We start from the raw sequence: 16354 nt of genomic DNA, 5'->3' as shown, positions 1-16354 counted from the left end.
AATAGTGTAAAGTGAAGTTATAAGTGTTTAGTGTAATATATAGTGAATATTTTATGAGAAAAATAAATTGATACAAATTAAATTTAAAAAGTTTCAACTGCTGCTGTATCGAAAAGCCATAATTTTAATATTTTTAAATATTAAGGAAGTTTAGTAATCACTTGAATATTTTTCGGTAAAATATTGAAAGTACGAGGTCCAATGAAACTGCAGTGTGTTTGCATTTGTTTTGTGGTCGTTTGGGGAGTATAAACTACATTATTATTTCTAATTTTTATATTATTTTAAATTTTCTGTTTTCCACACCTATTTTTTATATTCATATATCTTAAACTTATGTAGATATTTTGCATTATTTTTAATTCCTTTATACTTCATACTTGTTTTAGATGTAAAAATTATTTTATTTTATTTTTATATTATTTTGTTTTCATTCAACTTATTTTTAATTTGTATTATTATACTTAACATAAAATTGACCACTACAACACGGGCATGTGCCTAGTGTGGTGGCCAAAAATTTACCCGTTTACTGTAATGTATAAACTTTACTGAATAAAGAACATATAAAAAAAAAATTTAAAAAATGTAGATTCTGTTTTCTTTTATTTTGAATTTATTTTTGTTTATAAATATGTATTTCATAGTTTGCAAAATAAATAGTTTACGGAGAAAGAATAGTTTAGATTCTTTGCATAACTCATCTGTTGAAAATGTTCTTTTCCAATTATGCATAACTTTGATGATATAATTTTGAGTTATTTGAAAAGGTTTTATATGTGGATGAAGCGCACCGCCCCATCCTATTATTCCGTATATGAGTGAAGATTGCACCAAAGAAAAATAACTCATTTTCAGTTTTTCAACATTGAGCATTTCTTTTAGTCTGTAAAATGTGTATGTAAGATATCTTTATTTACATACGGTATGCCAATTTTTCGAATGCCAATTTAATTTTGTAGATTGTGATTTACCGTATCAAAAGCTTTTAAGCCTAGAAATATAGCTAAACTTTTTTATTTTGATCAACTGATGTGTATAATTTTTTAGTCGGATCGAATAAAGCATCTTCAAAGTCTTCAAGTCGATATTTTTGTAAAAGTTATTTCCCACGATTGGAAAACTAGAGGTGGTATTTAAGAATTGGTATTGGTACAGCGGCAGATAATATTTATCCAAACTTCACATTTACTTCACAAAAAAATGTTTTCGTTGAAAAAATATCAATCATGACGTAAAATATACTAATCAAAAGATTGGAGCTAGCATTTTTGTGGTACTCTGCAGGATTTAGAACGGTAGAACGGCCCATAGTTGTATGTAGTGAAACCCTATGCCAATGCAGGCGGTTTTATATCACGGTAGTGGTAATCGGACACCGAAAGATTGCAAGTAAAACTTTAGTTTTTAAATTTGAAAAAAATATTAAGTATTTATTTGGAGTAAGAAATTATATTAAATATACGGGGACTATGTAAAACGGGCTCTCACGCCCTCAGTAGCAAGAAGCTACCATCCAGATTGCAGCATTTGTGACTTTGGAGATTTAATATATTTTTGTTGTTTATTTAACCGATAAAATGCTATATACACAAAAATAAATCATTCAAATATTTGCAGTAAAATATTATTTACAATAAATCGCGTAATTTTAGATGAAAAAACACAAGCGCAGGTCCATTAAACTTATCGCGTGGAAGGCGAATGACGATTGTTTGAAATGGACTTATGTTAATCCGAATATTAAAGAAAGCGCGCTAATATTCAAAACGATTGGAATGAACTATTGATTGGTCGCTTACGTCTAAGCGACTAAAATAATGTGATGCTTTGGAAATATTTAATTAAACACGGCTTATTTAAAAAATAGCAAAAATCTCTTGAAAATGTCTCGAGAAGCATTTAAAGAAACACTGGTAATTTTTGCACACCTGTAGTGTGCTAAATAACAGAACAAACCTGTTTTTTGTTTTAGAACTTAAAAACTCGCAGTTTTCAAGAGAAAATTCTGATAGTTCGGTAGAAATTCGGAATGCCGAGTCTCAAATCTTTGGATTTATTTTTGTCTGGTACACACAGCTTATTTATTCCACTGAGCATATTTTTTTGTCTTTGTTAACTGAAAATATCCAAAAATGATGGAAAAATACTGTAATCGAACATTTAAAAGGGGGCACAAATCAAGTACAACATCTTTCATAATTTACCATACAAAGTTATGAATTAGTAACTTTTTTTTTCCGATTTTGTTGTCCGGGTTAAATCTTCCCCATAGGAAAAACTAAACCCTTCCACTCACTTTTCCACAAATGATCAGCTAGTCAATCAACACTATGCAAGTGCATTATATAAGTAAAATAAATACAAAACAATACAAGAACAACAACACGTCAACTCACCAGAGATCAAATGGGAAAAAAATTCACCGACTCCAGATATTTTCATATAAGAGGGTTCGGCTCGGTAGAACTTCTAACAGGGCCTATAAATCCTACTGATCCCTCAACATAAATATTTAAAAAATCTTTCGTTATCCTACATGTATTCAAAATGACCGACTTTTGCATCTTTATATATAAATTTTTTGATAGATCTAATACGCCTAAATTTTTAATGAGACAGCTAGGTATAATGCCAGTAGCCGAAATAACGAATAGTAATATTTTTACAGTCTGAGAATGCCAAATTCTTTTTATTTCGTTTCCTAAATCAATTTAGTAAAAAAAAATTGTTATCAAAAAATTTATTATTATTATTCCACCGAAAAAAATGAGTACGTCTTTTTTTATCAAGATACTGTCAAAAATGTGACTGCATGACATATTAGTCACTCAGAAAATATCTGAAAACGTGTTCATGCATGTGGCCTTATCCAAATAAATATAATGGACGAGATGCAAAAATATGATTACTTTGTTCCGACTTCCTCATAACCAAGTCGTGTTTTACTGATAGTTATAAATTTTGTCGAATCATTCGTTATAGGCCTCCAGTCACGTTTTTAAGAGGAAACGAATAATTTGACCATATTTTTAATTAATTCACAATATTTCACATCAGTTAGTTATTTCCGTGTACAATAATTTTTTGTGATAGTTTAATTATTATTTATATAATTAATTTCAATGTTAAAGTACAGTTTGATTTCCACGAAACAAGATTTAATAATAGCATTATTGGAAAAAATAATTTCATGTTCATGAATATTTTGAATATTGTAGTCGGACTTTAGCAAACTTATTAAGAATCTCTTATATTTTTGGTAATTCCGGTTAAAAACGGGATTGCAGGCCTAACGAATAGTTTGCTGATAAACTTTTAGTAAATGACGAATTTATTTACTATTATGATGTCGGAAAACGTGAAATTCGGAATAATTTTGCATAAATATAATATATTATCAAAGCAAATCGATGAAACATTCTTAAATTATTGTTTTATTACCAGTAATAAGTCCTGCTAATTTATAGCCAGGACAAAAATAGATTTCTCTCCGTGTATAAATAATATCTTTTCATTCAGTGAATTAATAAAACGAACACACCTCCAAACAGAAATGCCTTCCATGTAGATATGAAAGAAAACTAATGTCACCACAGGCTAGCCCGAGAGAGGCGATTAAAATACTGCGCTGTCTAAATATCGTACCCAGCCTGGCATCGTATACCTATTCTATTTGTTTATTTTTTCGTGTTCTCCATAAAACGGTTATACACCAATATATCATGGAGAAGATTACAAATTATTTCTTTTCTATTCCAATTCATTTTGAGTTTGTACTTGAGAGAGCAAATTTCTGTCTTTCAAATTTCAGAATCTTTAAGACTTTTGGATCACGAAACACACCCACATCGCATTTCCTGTTATTCTTTATTCTTTGTGTACACGTATTACATTTAAATGTCCGTCTCTATCTTGCTGTAATTAGAACATTTTCAAATTTTCTGTCATTTTTTTGATAACTATATTTTTTTACTAAATTTTGTTTGCAATATTAATAAATATGATCTGTAGATCTCTAGCTCAAACAAGATGGTTAAAATAAACTGAAACCGGTCAAAAAATAAAATAAGTGGAAATTGTTTCAATATATCATTATAATTGAATTACACCTCGAATTGTCAGTATCAAAAAGGTGCTTTTTAATTTTCTGTGTCTTGATGAATAAAAATTTAACGTCACTATCTCAATGATAATTCTTTTTTCAATCTATCTTAAGGCAAGTAGGTAATACAGAAGCTGATTTCATATTTGAAAAAAAAATCTTTGCTAAACGATTAAAACAGCCACCACCTTGAACCGAAAACGAAACATACAGATTCATTTACAGATGGAATGCAAAACGGCCGAGTTAAAACATGACCTCTCAACGCTCAGTCAATTAATATAGACCGCTCACAAAATAGAATAAATATTAAGTACACCAGAAGTGCCTTTCATACGTCACATTGGAATGGAAACGAGTGTTCTATTTAGCCCAATAGACTAGCGTTCTATTTTACTTACACTCGCCTGACATCGCCTGATTTTGTAAACACGGTTTTGTATTGGAACTTTCAGCCTCGATTAGGCAAATATTTGGACCTTGACACCCTCTCACAAGGGATTTTTTTCATTTATCATATGTCTCCAACTCATATGAAATTGATTGATTATCAATATTAGAACCTGTCCAATAATACTTAAACACAGTACTCAAAAGCCCAATGACAATATCATAAGTTCATTGACTACCGCCATCTATGAAATATCTCCATCATATCCGATTTACTCGGACATATTTGGGAAAATTGAAAAAAAATTTCATCTAAACTAAAGCTTTCATTTTTTGCAGACAGATTTCGGTGACAATTTTGCAATTAGAATGGTTTTGATTTTTTTTTTTTTTTTTAATTTATTTATTTCATCAAAAAATTACAGAATATATATAATATATCATTAGTAAGTTGTATAATTATATGTAAGTTAGAAACAATGAAATTATTGGAAGAATAATGTTACAATAATACGGCAGTTTCTAATATAAGAAAAAATATATATGAATGTAAGAGTGTTATATAGAAATGGCATAATATACTATATTTTAGGTTGTGCATAGCCTGTTATGCACAACCATAATTTATAACTATAACGTCGAAGACTTTTTTTTAAATAACGCTGTTTTTTGTTTGCATTATAAATGCATTACTTTTCAGCAACAAAAAATAAAATTAATACCTTACTACGCACTTTCAAATGATGATTGATTTTTTTATGTTATGTAGAAACGTGTTAATCAACCACAGTAATATACGTACTTTGCATAATTATTATATTACCTAAATATAAACATTAATTCAACTATATGTTGTATTTGAGGATGTAAAACTATAATGGTCTATAATTTTAACTATTAAAAAAGCTGAAAACTGAAAGATAATTTTTTTCATTCACATTTATAATTTTATAATTTTTTTTTTCATATACAAATTTGTAGTTTCATTTTGAGATTGATGAAATTCTTCAAAACAAGAAGGAGGTCACTGTATAAATGAAATTTCATAAAACAACCACCCACTCGCGCTCCTATCCCTCAAAGCAGAACATTGATACTTCTACAAATTAAACATAAAACAACCACCCACTCGCGCTCCTATCCCTCAAAGCAGAACATTGATACTTCTACAAATTAAACATAAAACAACCACCCACTCGCGCTCCTATCCCTCAAAGCAGAACATTGATACTTCTACAAATTAAACATAAAACAACCACCCACTCGCGCTCCTATCCCTCAAAGCAGAACATTGATACTTCTACAAATTAAACATAAAACAACCACCCACTCGCGCTCCTATCCCTCAAAGCAGAACATTGATACTTCTACAAATTAAACATAAAACAACCACCCACTCGCGCTCCTATCCCTCAAAGCAGAACATTGATACTTCTACAAATTAAACACAAAACAACCACCCACTCGCGCTCCTATCCCTCAAAGCAGAACATTGATACTTCTACAAATTAAACAAGATAACAATTAACTAAGTGAGAGCGCAAAATTTCATCAAAAACTCCAACTCCATTTAAATTTTATATTTTCTTATAAATATTTAATAATATTATGCCTTCAGAGGATGAAACTGCTGGCACCAATATTAATAATTACACAGCAGAAATGTTTTTTAATAAATTGAATAATAATATTATTGAATGTATAAAATAAAAAAAATTACTTAGTGTTGAAAATTAATCTCTTCGTCGTATTTTGAAAAGCTCTGCAAAGCCGGGACTTAGTTTATTTATAAAAATCAGTGTCTTTAAAAAATATGTTGTGAAATCTTTATCTGATCTATCATTTTATTATTTGTTGTAATGTATTCAGGAAATGACGAACCTTTCTTATCTTCGCGATAAAACGATAAGAAATTCCTTAACAAAAGAGGAATTCAGATTGTTGGAATGATTGTCTAGTGTTGATAAATGTTATCTTTCCATTGAAATTTGTTGATTTGTTTCATTAATTTTAGCTCAATTAAAAAAAAAAACTTCGAAAAGTCCACACAAAAATGTTGATGATTTTTACGCTCAAACTATGTTTTTGGTCAGTCTGGGAGTTTCAGAATTCAGAACAAAAATACAGGAACCCAAACCCCAAAAATTCATTTGTATTAAATTAAATGAAAACAAAAAACCCTGTTTAATAATAAAAATTATTGTCGTATATCAAAATCAATGGTTTCTTCATCAGGTTACACAGCACATATACTTAGTATAAATGGATTTAAAGAATAGATACGTACGTACAAACAAATAAGAAGGTACCCACATTATATTTATTTGGGAGCCACCTCTGGGCTGGGGCCAAGGAGGGCGGTCCGTTCGATAGACAATCCATTGTTAAATGACCGATTTCCATCTCAAATGCACTGACGCAATGTGGGCATGCTGAAACTGTTGTATAGGTATCTTAATGTAGCCTGCTCTAAGGAGCTAGCAGCATTGATTCCCGGTGCACCGGACCACATTAGTGAAACTCGACGTTCACGAGTGGAACACCCGTTCACAGTGGATGTTGGCTTTTGTGTAAGACGGCTCGTATGTGGAACGAGCTACCGGAATGTGTTTTTCTTCATTTATATAATCCGGGCCTTTTAGAGACCCGCATTAATAAATCTTTTCCAACAGCCCCTACCTTAACCCTCCTCAAAACGCTGCCCAACAGGGTGGTGACATAGCTCCCCTGCCTTTACAGTGTACAGACTCTCTTGTGAGGGGTCACATAAAAAAAATAATTTACCAACATATTAAAATTCCACTTTATTGCCCAAATTTAAAATATTTTATTTATTTTTTGTTGTTTAGACATCCTGGTTATCATTTCTTATGTTTATTATTATTCAACATTTATTGTATTTTTTTCTATAGGTACCTACTTATTTGCCTATTCTTGTGTATATTCATTTTCAGTATACTTAGTATCCTCATGACAAACCTTTGATTCTTAATATGTGTTGATGTCTTGTTGACAAAACTGCTCATAATTTGTATAAAATAGTAGAGCAAACAAAGTTTTTTTTTCATGTGCTTAAATTGATGCCACAAAATTAATTTGCAATATTTAATGAAGAAGAAAACCAATAATTTTCTTCCATACTGTTTTCACTCGGTATTCAAGTAGTAGTATTGCCACGTCATGGGTTATTTATATTGCGATTTTTAAATGTTATGATAAATTATTTAAATTATCTAATTTCTAAAGAATATTATGCTTGTCTAATTTAAATTAACAGAAACGGTAATATGTTCTCCGATAATAAAAGACAATACAAATTTATTTTTGTATCAGCTATCATTGTAATAATAATTGTAAAGAATTAACTTAATTTGACGACAATTAAAACAAACTTATGAAGTTAATAGTACAATTTCGCCCATGGCTTGAAACCTTATACTCAATCAACATATTTTAATTGAATGTTTGGGAAATGTTGGGGAACAAAACAACACATTTTTAATGAATTGTGATTATTAACTTACTTAAATAATGTTATTGACAATATTGCTATCCAGTACTTGTACTAGGTAATTGAACCTTCATAAAACACTGTAAATATATCATGACAAAAAACTTTCACTTTGATTATATTTTGAAGCACACAAAAAAATAATAATTGACACAAAAGACAATCAATGTTGTTTGTGGTATTAATGTCGCACTGTAACTAGAAATAATCGTGATAACTTTTGATAATTTTAAATCTGCGATAAATTACAGATAACGATTTGTCGATAACGTTTATCAGAAAGGTGCTCTGATAGTGACTTTAATTTATTGACGATTGAATTATATTTAATTATTTTATGTATGTCTGTACCTATCATGAATTTAACCAATACTAGAAAATATGGTGTACGTTTTTACAATTTTATTATTAACAGAGTGATATGAAATAATACATATTGATGGAAGTATAATTATAAGAAGAATCCAATGACGGTGTACAACAGTATGTTGTTTCAATTGATCTGCATAAGGGTAAGTATATAATATATGTTCCTAGCTGTTAGTTAATACCTCCATAATTGAAAATATCTCGTGCTTAGGGAAGGACATTACATATATCTACTGATTTCCTAAAATCCTTGAAATCCCTTTTACAACGATACAGCAAGTGCCAAGAGCTTAGAAGTAAAAACATTTTTTAGTGTAATAATAATAATAACTGGAATAAAATAGTAAAATTTGACATCGCTGTGGTAAAACCAAATTACACTGATTATTATCAGATGGACAGTTTAATATTTTACTAAAAAATGACATCATTCTTTTATTTATCAAAAAATTCATAGTGCGCTTCTGTAAAAAAGAAAATTGTTGTACACTTAAATGCGTTTGGTATCCCGGAGGCGAGAGTTTTTAAATCAAAGTTATTTCACATATAAATTAGTTTTTGGTCTAATTCACAAAGGTTACTGTAGGAAGATATATCTGTTGAGTGGGAAATATAATTGTGACCGAACTGGAAAATTTAAAATGTAAATACAAATGTATCCTTAATTGACCCATGCAAATACAAGTGAATACATAATTGACCCGTGAAAATACAAGTGTATACATGTTGACGCGTGCATATACAAATGTATTCATGTTGACGCGTGCAAATACTCGTGAGATTGATTGTGGATTGGTGATGAGATTGAGATTGCTCGTGGGATTGCACCACCCTCCCCGAGATCTGGAATAAAAATTAAAAAAAAAAAAAAAAAATACAAGTGTATACATGTTAACGCGTGCAAATACAAGTGTATATATGTAGACGAGTGCAAATGCAAGTTCATGCATGTTCACACCATAAACTAACCACAAAAAAAAAATTAAAAGTTTTCTATTCCGTTCCTATCATATGAAAAGAAAAATGTGTGCATTTAAGGATAAACATAATTATGTTATAAAAATCGATTTCCTTGCAAATTTTTCGCAAACATAAAATAACTAGTTCCATTCTTTAAAAAATTTTGAAAGCAAGTTAAAAATATGCACATTTTTGTAAAAGTGCCACTAATTATTACTGATCACCACATGGTGATATATATGGTTGTTTATAAGTTATGTGAAAATATTCTCTTGGACCATAAGGCTTTAAGTTAGCCACTGTTACTTTGAACCAGCGTTTCCATTTACAACTATTTCTATTAATGCATCGCCCTCTATTTTTTCTACTATACTTTATCAGATTGTATCATGTATACTAGTTTTTAAATAGGTATCTACTAAAAATAAATTTGAATAATCATTTTTAGACTGCAGGAGACAATTTTTTTTTTGCCAATTGTATAATATTATTATTATAATAATATTATTATAATTTTTAAACTTCCGATTTAGTTGTCCGGGTTAAGTCTTCCCCAAAGGAAAAACTTAACCCTTCCACTCACTTTTCCACAAATGATCATCTAGTCAATCAACTTTATGTAAGTGCATTATATAAGCAAAATAAATACAAAACAATACAAGAACAACACGTCAAATCGCCAGAGATCAAATGGGAAAATAATTCACCGTCTCCAGATATTTTCATATCAGAGGGTTCGGCTCGGTAGAACTTCTAACAGGGCCTATAAATCCTACTGATCCCTCAACATAAATATTTAAAAAATCTTTTGTTATCCTACATGTATTCAAAATGACCGACTTTTGCATCTTTATATATAATTTTTTTGATAGATCTAATACGCCTAAATTTTTAATTAGAGAGCTAGGTATAATGCCAGTAGCCGAAATAACGAATGGTAATATTTTTATAGTCTGAGAATGCCAAATTCTTTGTATTTCATTTCCTAAATCTGTGTATTTTCTTATTTTTTCACTAACAGATTTTTGAATATTACAGGAATTTGGAATAGCGACATCAATGATATAAGTTATTTTTTTAATTTTGTCATGTAAAACTATATCGGCTCTATTATGACTAATCGCTCGGTCTGTTAGTATAGTTTTATCATAATATATTTTATAAAATTCGTTTTCTAAAAATGAATTTGGTTCGTATTCATAATATGGTACTACATTACGGCAGTCAATCAAGTTATGTTTAATTACCAAATTTTGGTGAATTATTTTTAAAACTTGATTGTGCCTAAATGTATACTCGGACGGTGCTAATATAGAACATCCCGATATAATATGTTCTATAGTTTCCGGAAAAGCCAAACATTTTCTACACAAATCATCAATTTGATTTGTATCTTTGATTATATGCTTTCTATAATTTTTAGTATTAATGACTCTATCCTGAATGGCAAGCATAAATCCTTCTATTTTTGCGCTCAACTCTCCAATACTCAACCATTTGTTTGACGAAATTTTGTCAACATACGTTTGGTTGAGATAATTGAAGTGTTTTGCGTGTAAAATTTTATTTGACCAGGAATCTAATAATTCCTGGTTGGGATTTATAAAAATGTTGGCATTCTCATCGTATAAATTTAAAGGTGTAATATTTCTATCTGCCTTGCAAATTATTTTGTGCATTTCTGAGCTATGAGCTTTCCTATGGAAAAAAGTTCTTAGCATTTCTACCTGATTATGTTTCAAAGAAGTTATTTTGACTATACCTCTACCTCCTAAATTTCTAGGTAAATTAACTCGTTCTATAGCTGAATTTGGATGATGGCAATTAAACTTTGTTAGCGTAGTTCTAATTAATCTTTCTAAGTTATCTAAATCTGTATTAGACCATTTAATTATGCCAAATGAGTACGTTAATAGAGGTATTGCCCAAGTATTTATTGCTTTTACTAAATTTTTAGCAGATAGATTGCATTTTAAAATTTTCCTGATCCTAGTTTGAAATTTAATCCTAATATCATTTTTAATACTACTATGGTCTAATCTATTTGATTGTGGGTATCCTAAATACTTATAAACCTCATCCCTTTTCATACTAGTAATTTGGAAATTTCTAAATATACTCTCGTCCCCATCTACAATTTTGCCTTTCTCTATATGGATCGTTCTACATTTATCTAAACCAAAAGTCATTTTGATATCATCTGAAAAGTTTTTAACTACCTCGATCATTTTCTCTAAATTTTGTTCAGAATTCGAAAATAATTTTATGTCATCCATATATAATAAATGCGAAATTGTACTACTCTCCCTTGTATTACCCTTAACTTTTATTCCAAACTTGCTTTTAATTAACATTTTAGATAAAGGATTCAATGCTAAACAAAACCAAAGAGGACTCAATGAGTCTCCTTGAAAAATTCCTCTTTTAATTGAAATGCCCGGTATTACTATTTTCTTACCTTTTAAATTGATAAGTAAATTGGTATTCCAAAAGGACATAATATTTTCCAGAAAGCTAATAATAATGGGGTTAATTTTATATATATTTAATACTTTGATCAGCCACGAGTGCGGGACACTATCGAAAGCCTTTTGGTAGTCTATATAGCAAGTATGTAAATTACGTTTTCGAGTTTGAATCTGTTTTAGAATTACAGAATCAATAACTAATTGTTCTTTACATCCCATATGTTTTCTGCGACAACCTTTTTGTTGTTCAGATAAAATATTTTTTTCATCTAAATGAGTATATATTAAATCTGTCAAGCAAGAGGTTAATATTTTGTATATTGTCGGTAAACATGTAATGGGTCTGTACTGAGAGGGATTATAATAATATTATTATTTTTGTATAATTGGCATAATAAATTAGAATATTAATATACGTCAATGAACGTTATTGTGTTCTACAAACATACGCGTAAAAATGGATTGTTTTTTCTTGGATTTGACTGCGACTCTTTTGAATTGTTCTGACATCTATCGAAAAAAGATAAAAGTACTTTTCGTTGTTTGGCGGTACAAATTTTAGCTGGAAGATTTTCCCTTCAAAAAACTCACTCCTCACATATAAACTATATATCCGAAATCAGATCAAAACTGTTATAATATTAAATACACGCGGAACCTTACTTCATTAAATTATGTACTCGTACCTACCATTTCTAAATATGATATATAAATATATCATCCCACCTTAATTACTATTATTTTCAATTTTTTGTTTGCCCTTTTTAGGGGCGTTTCGTTGGAATTGTATGAATATATCTTTTTTCCATCTATGCATACATATAACTAGACCTGAAACAATTTATGTCTTTATTTAGTGATAAAAAGAAAATTTCCATAGGCTTTACAAAAATAATATTAATCACAAAACTATTTCCCTCCATTAGTATTACTAAACAGGAGCATAATATACCCTGACAAACTCAATAATGCTCATCAAAAACGCGGAATAATTGTGTCGAAACAATTCTTTTTATTTACAAAATAAGGAAATTGCATTAGGAAATCGAGTGAAAACTTTTGCGCCACCTTGTGAATCCTGAATAAAGCCAAAACTGTATTTAATACACCATACGAATAAAATAATTGCAATGCTTTTGAAAAAATAAACGTAACGTTCTGACATCTATTGAAAAGCTGCTGAAGCTAGTTTCACTGGTGGTAGAAATTTGACCCGAAGGAGTTTATTAAGAAATTTTCCGTTTAATTTATTTCAGCTTCTCACCATAGATACCTCACAGGTTTACGTTTCAGGCTTTTTTATCAGTAAAGTATTCAAACCGTGAAAATTATTGTTTTAAAGTTTTTTTTTTTGAAAGTAGGTGAATGCAATTGAAAATTTATTCCTTTGCTAAAGTTTTGCTTACAGAGTGAAAAAAAAACTTCGGTACTAAAATCGTAACCATACCTAAGTAAATTCAATACTAAAAAACCTGTTTTATAAACAGTACGTTTTTAATTTTTTTTTATGTTTTAATTTAAATTTAGAAAAAATATAAACCCTTACAACCTGTTATTTGTTTTTGGGGTGTTATGCCGTGTTGCGCTAATTCCTTCTTTAGCCAACGTTTCAGAGAACGTTACAGAGTCCATCATCAGGGCAGATGTGCCACATCTGTAGTTAGTGCAACACGGCATAACACCCCAAAAAAAATAGCAAAAATACTTTTGGCCGTGAAAATCTTAAATCATATCCTTATATCCTGTAATATTTTTTTGTTTCTTTTATTACACGCTAGAGCAATCAATGAGTTACAAAACTCAGTTAATAGGTACAATTTCACATTGGTATTTTACATCAAAATTACCAAGTTTCACGTACAAAACAGTACAAAAATAGAAAAAGGGAAGTCTAGTAGAACAAACAGGAAGAAACAAAAAGGAAACAGACAGGAATAAACACATAAGCATAAAGCCAAGATAGAAAATTTACAAAAAGGTACTTACCCAGTAATTCATTAAAAATAAATTATGTTCGATTAAAATACAGGAGATAGGAAAGGAAAAACAAGACAAAATACAACATGACAAGAATTACATTTTTAGTTTTAACATGTTTTAAATTCTTTTAAAGCCTCACTTTAATTTTTTTTATAAGTTGGCTGTTTTTATACATATCTGAAAAAAAGCTATAGAGTGTGTAGGCAAAAAAAGAGATTTCATCCCATACTTTTTAGTGTGTGTTAGAAATATGGGTATTTTATTGTCATTTCGAATATTGTGGTTATGGATGTCTTGATTACAAACTACAAAAACCAAACAGAAAATTAAAAACTACCTCGGACAGTACTGTTACATACTCTCTAGCTCTGCAATAAAATGCTGAGAAACCTAGTCAATTCTACTATTTTTAGACAAAACCGTTATTAAATTAACAATAAAACCAGTTGGAGTGTCTCAATGTTGTTATTAGGACAATTTAAGAGCCAGCCTTCCGTGTAAAGAATTTGGATTTGGGTAACACCCACAAAAAAAACAATATTTAGTTTCAAAAGAATCCGACAGAGGTGTCACTGTCTGAATTCGTATTAGGAATACTTATGGGGGGTGATTTGATAATTTAAATGACGGAATTAAATTACCGACATCTATTGCCATTTTAGAAAAACAAACCCATTTTTAGTTAGCACCGAGCAAATTAGAACGAAAGTTTAAATGAAGATGGTTCTCAAAATATGGGTTTATTACGGATTTAATTAATAATTTTTTTTTTTTTTAATTTTTACAAAAAAAGTAATTTGTAAAGGTATACAAATTACTTTACTTTCCTAAAATACTACATAAAAAACTTTAATGAAAGTTAATTTATAACTTTTATAAAATCAATTAATATTTATAAATCAATAAGGTTTTTCTTATATGGTTATCTTTACAGGGTCTCCGGGGGTAAAGTGCTCAAACTTCAGGAGGTTATTCTAAATGCTAGTAGAAGTAAAAAAGAAATGGAAAATTTTCGAATTGCCAAATTTTTTCCACTAAAAATTATTTTCCGTAGAAGAAATTGTTTTTGTATACAAAAAAATAAACCTTTTTACCCGAAAACTATCTTAAAACGTTGGAATTCCAAAAAAGTTTTCTTTCCTTTTTTACTTGTACTATCAAGTATAATCACCTACCGAAGTTTGTGCACTTTACCCCCGACATCTTGTATAATATGCGTAATATAATATTTATAGTTAAAGTTCCATATGAAGTGATATCAAATCACCAATATGAAAAAAATTGTTGGATTTTAGCCATCAGCATTAAATCAAGAATCAAGAAAGGTGTATATACTGTTATTTATAGATCACCAAACACAAGTAAATGCGACTTCTTAACATATTTTCAAAGATGGAGCATGGAAAATTTGCAAGATGAAAATATTAATATCATAGTTGGAGATTTTAATATAAATGTTAAAGCAAATGCAGACATATACACAAATAAACTGAAATCTATTATTCAAACTGCAGGTATGAAACAATTAGTTAAAGATTTCACACGAATAACTAATACCTCTAAAACATTGATTGATCTGGTTATCTCAAATAAATTTAACCTATGTGTTAATGTATTAGATAAACCTAAAATTACCGACCATAATATGATTCAAATTCTATTAAATGACAGAGAAAACTACAACTCCATTAAAGAAACACAAGTAATAACATTTAAAAATTACAAAAGATACAATAAAGAACTCTTCATTCAGACCTTAGAGACTATTGATTGGAATGAAATAAATCAAATGGAATATAACAAAAAAGCTGACCAGATGATATTAAACATTAAAAAATCCATTGATGAAGTAGTTCCAGAACAGAAGATACGTAAAGGAAACAATAATAAATGGTTCACAAAAGAACTACGCACAATGCAGCACGATAGAGATACATTTTACAAGAGAGCACTCCTTACTAATAGTACTATGGATTGGAATAACTACAAAAAAATGAGAAATAAATACTCTAAAGACATAAAACGAACGCATAATGAGTACATAAAAAATAAAATAAACTCGGAAGAAGGGGATCCCAAAAAAATTTGGAAAAGCATTAAAGAATTAGTACATGGCGATAACAAAAACGACATAAAAATAGTAAACTTCCCAAAAGATATAAACGAAGAAAACATGGCTAATAGCTTTAATAAATATTTTATAGAAAGCATCACTCAAATTAACAAATTAATACCCAACATTGTTTTCAACCCCACAAATGATAATAAAAACTCAAACAAAGAATTATTGGTCTTCAGAAAAATAACTGCAGAATATTTATTTAACATTTTAAACAAAATTAAATCAAAAAATAGTTCAGATGGATTAACTATTAGTCTGATAAAAGATGCTTTTCCAGTAATTGGATCTACTCTATTAAATATTATTAATCAGACAATTGAAGAGGGAAAATTTCCACAGTCATGGAAACTATCTACCATTATACCGGTCCCAAAGGTTAAAAATACCAGAAAATGTGAAGAATTTCGACCAATAAACACCTTACCGAAATATGAACAGATACTTGAAGT

At 29.4% G+C, this 16354-nt stretch overlaps 1 protein-coding gene and 1 long non-coding RNA gene across 2 annotated transcripts in view; both read right to left on the bottom strand.

Moving 5' to 3' along the window:
- The window catches only part of LOC149425719 (lysosomal alpha-glucosidase-like), a 100102-nt gene extending 91911 nt beyond the window's left edge, over positions 1-8191 (bottom strand). Inside the window, exon 1 of the mRNA XM_089644577.1 lies at positions 8020-8191. The gene's annotated coding sequence lies outside the window, so the exon portion shown is untranslated. The remainder of the gene's footprint in view (positions 1-8019) is intronic.
- LOC149425718 (uncharacterized) overlaps positions 1-16354 on the bottom strand; it is a 301264-nt gene that overhangs the window by 94569 nt on the left and 190341 nt on the right. The gene's annotated exons all lie outside the window — the stretch shown is intronic.

This window comes from Hesperophylax consimilis, chromosome 2 (assembly GCF_061612785.1).
Source record: "Hesperophylax consimilis isolate HC1 chromosome 2, BYU_Hcon_1.0, whole genome shotgun sequence".
NCBI lineage: Eukaryota > Metazoa > Arthropoda > Insecta > Trichoptera > Limnephilidae > Hesperophylax > Hesperophylax consimilis.
This window is presented reverse-complemented; position numbering and strand designations above follow the sequence as displayed.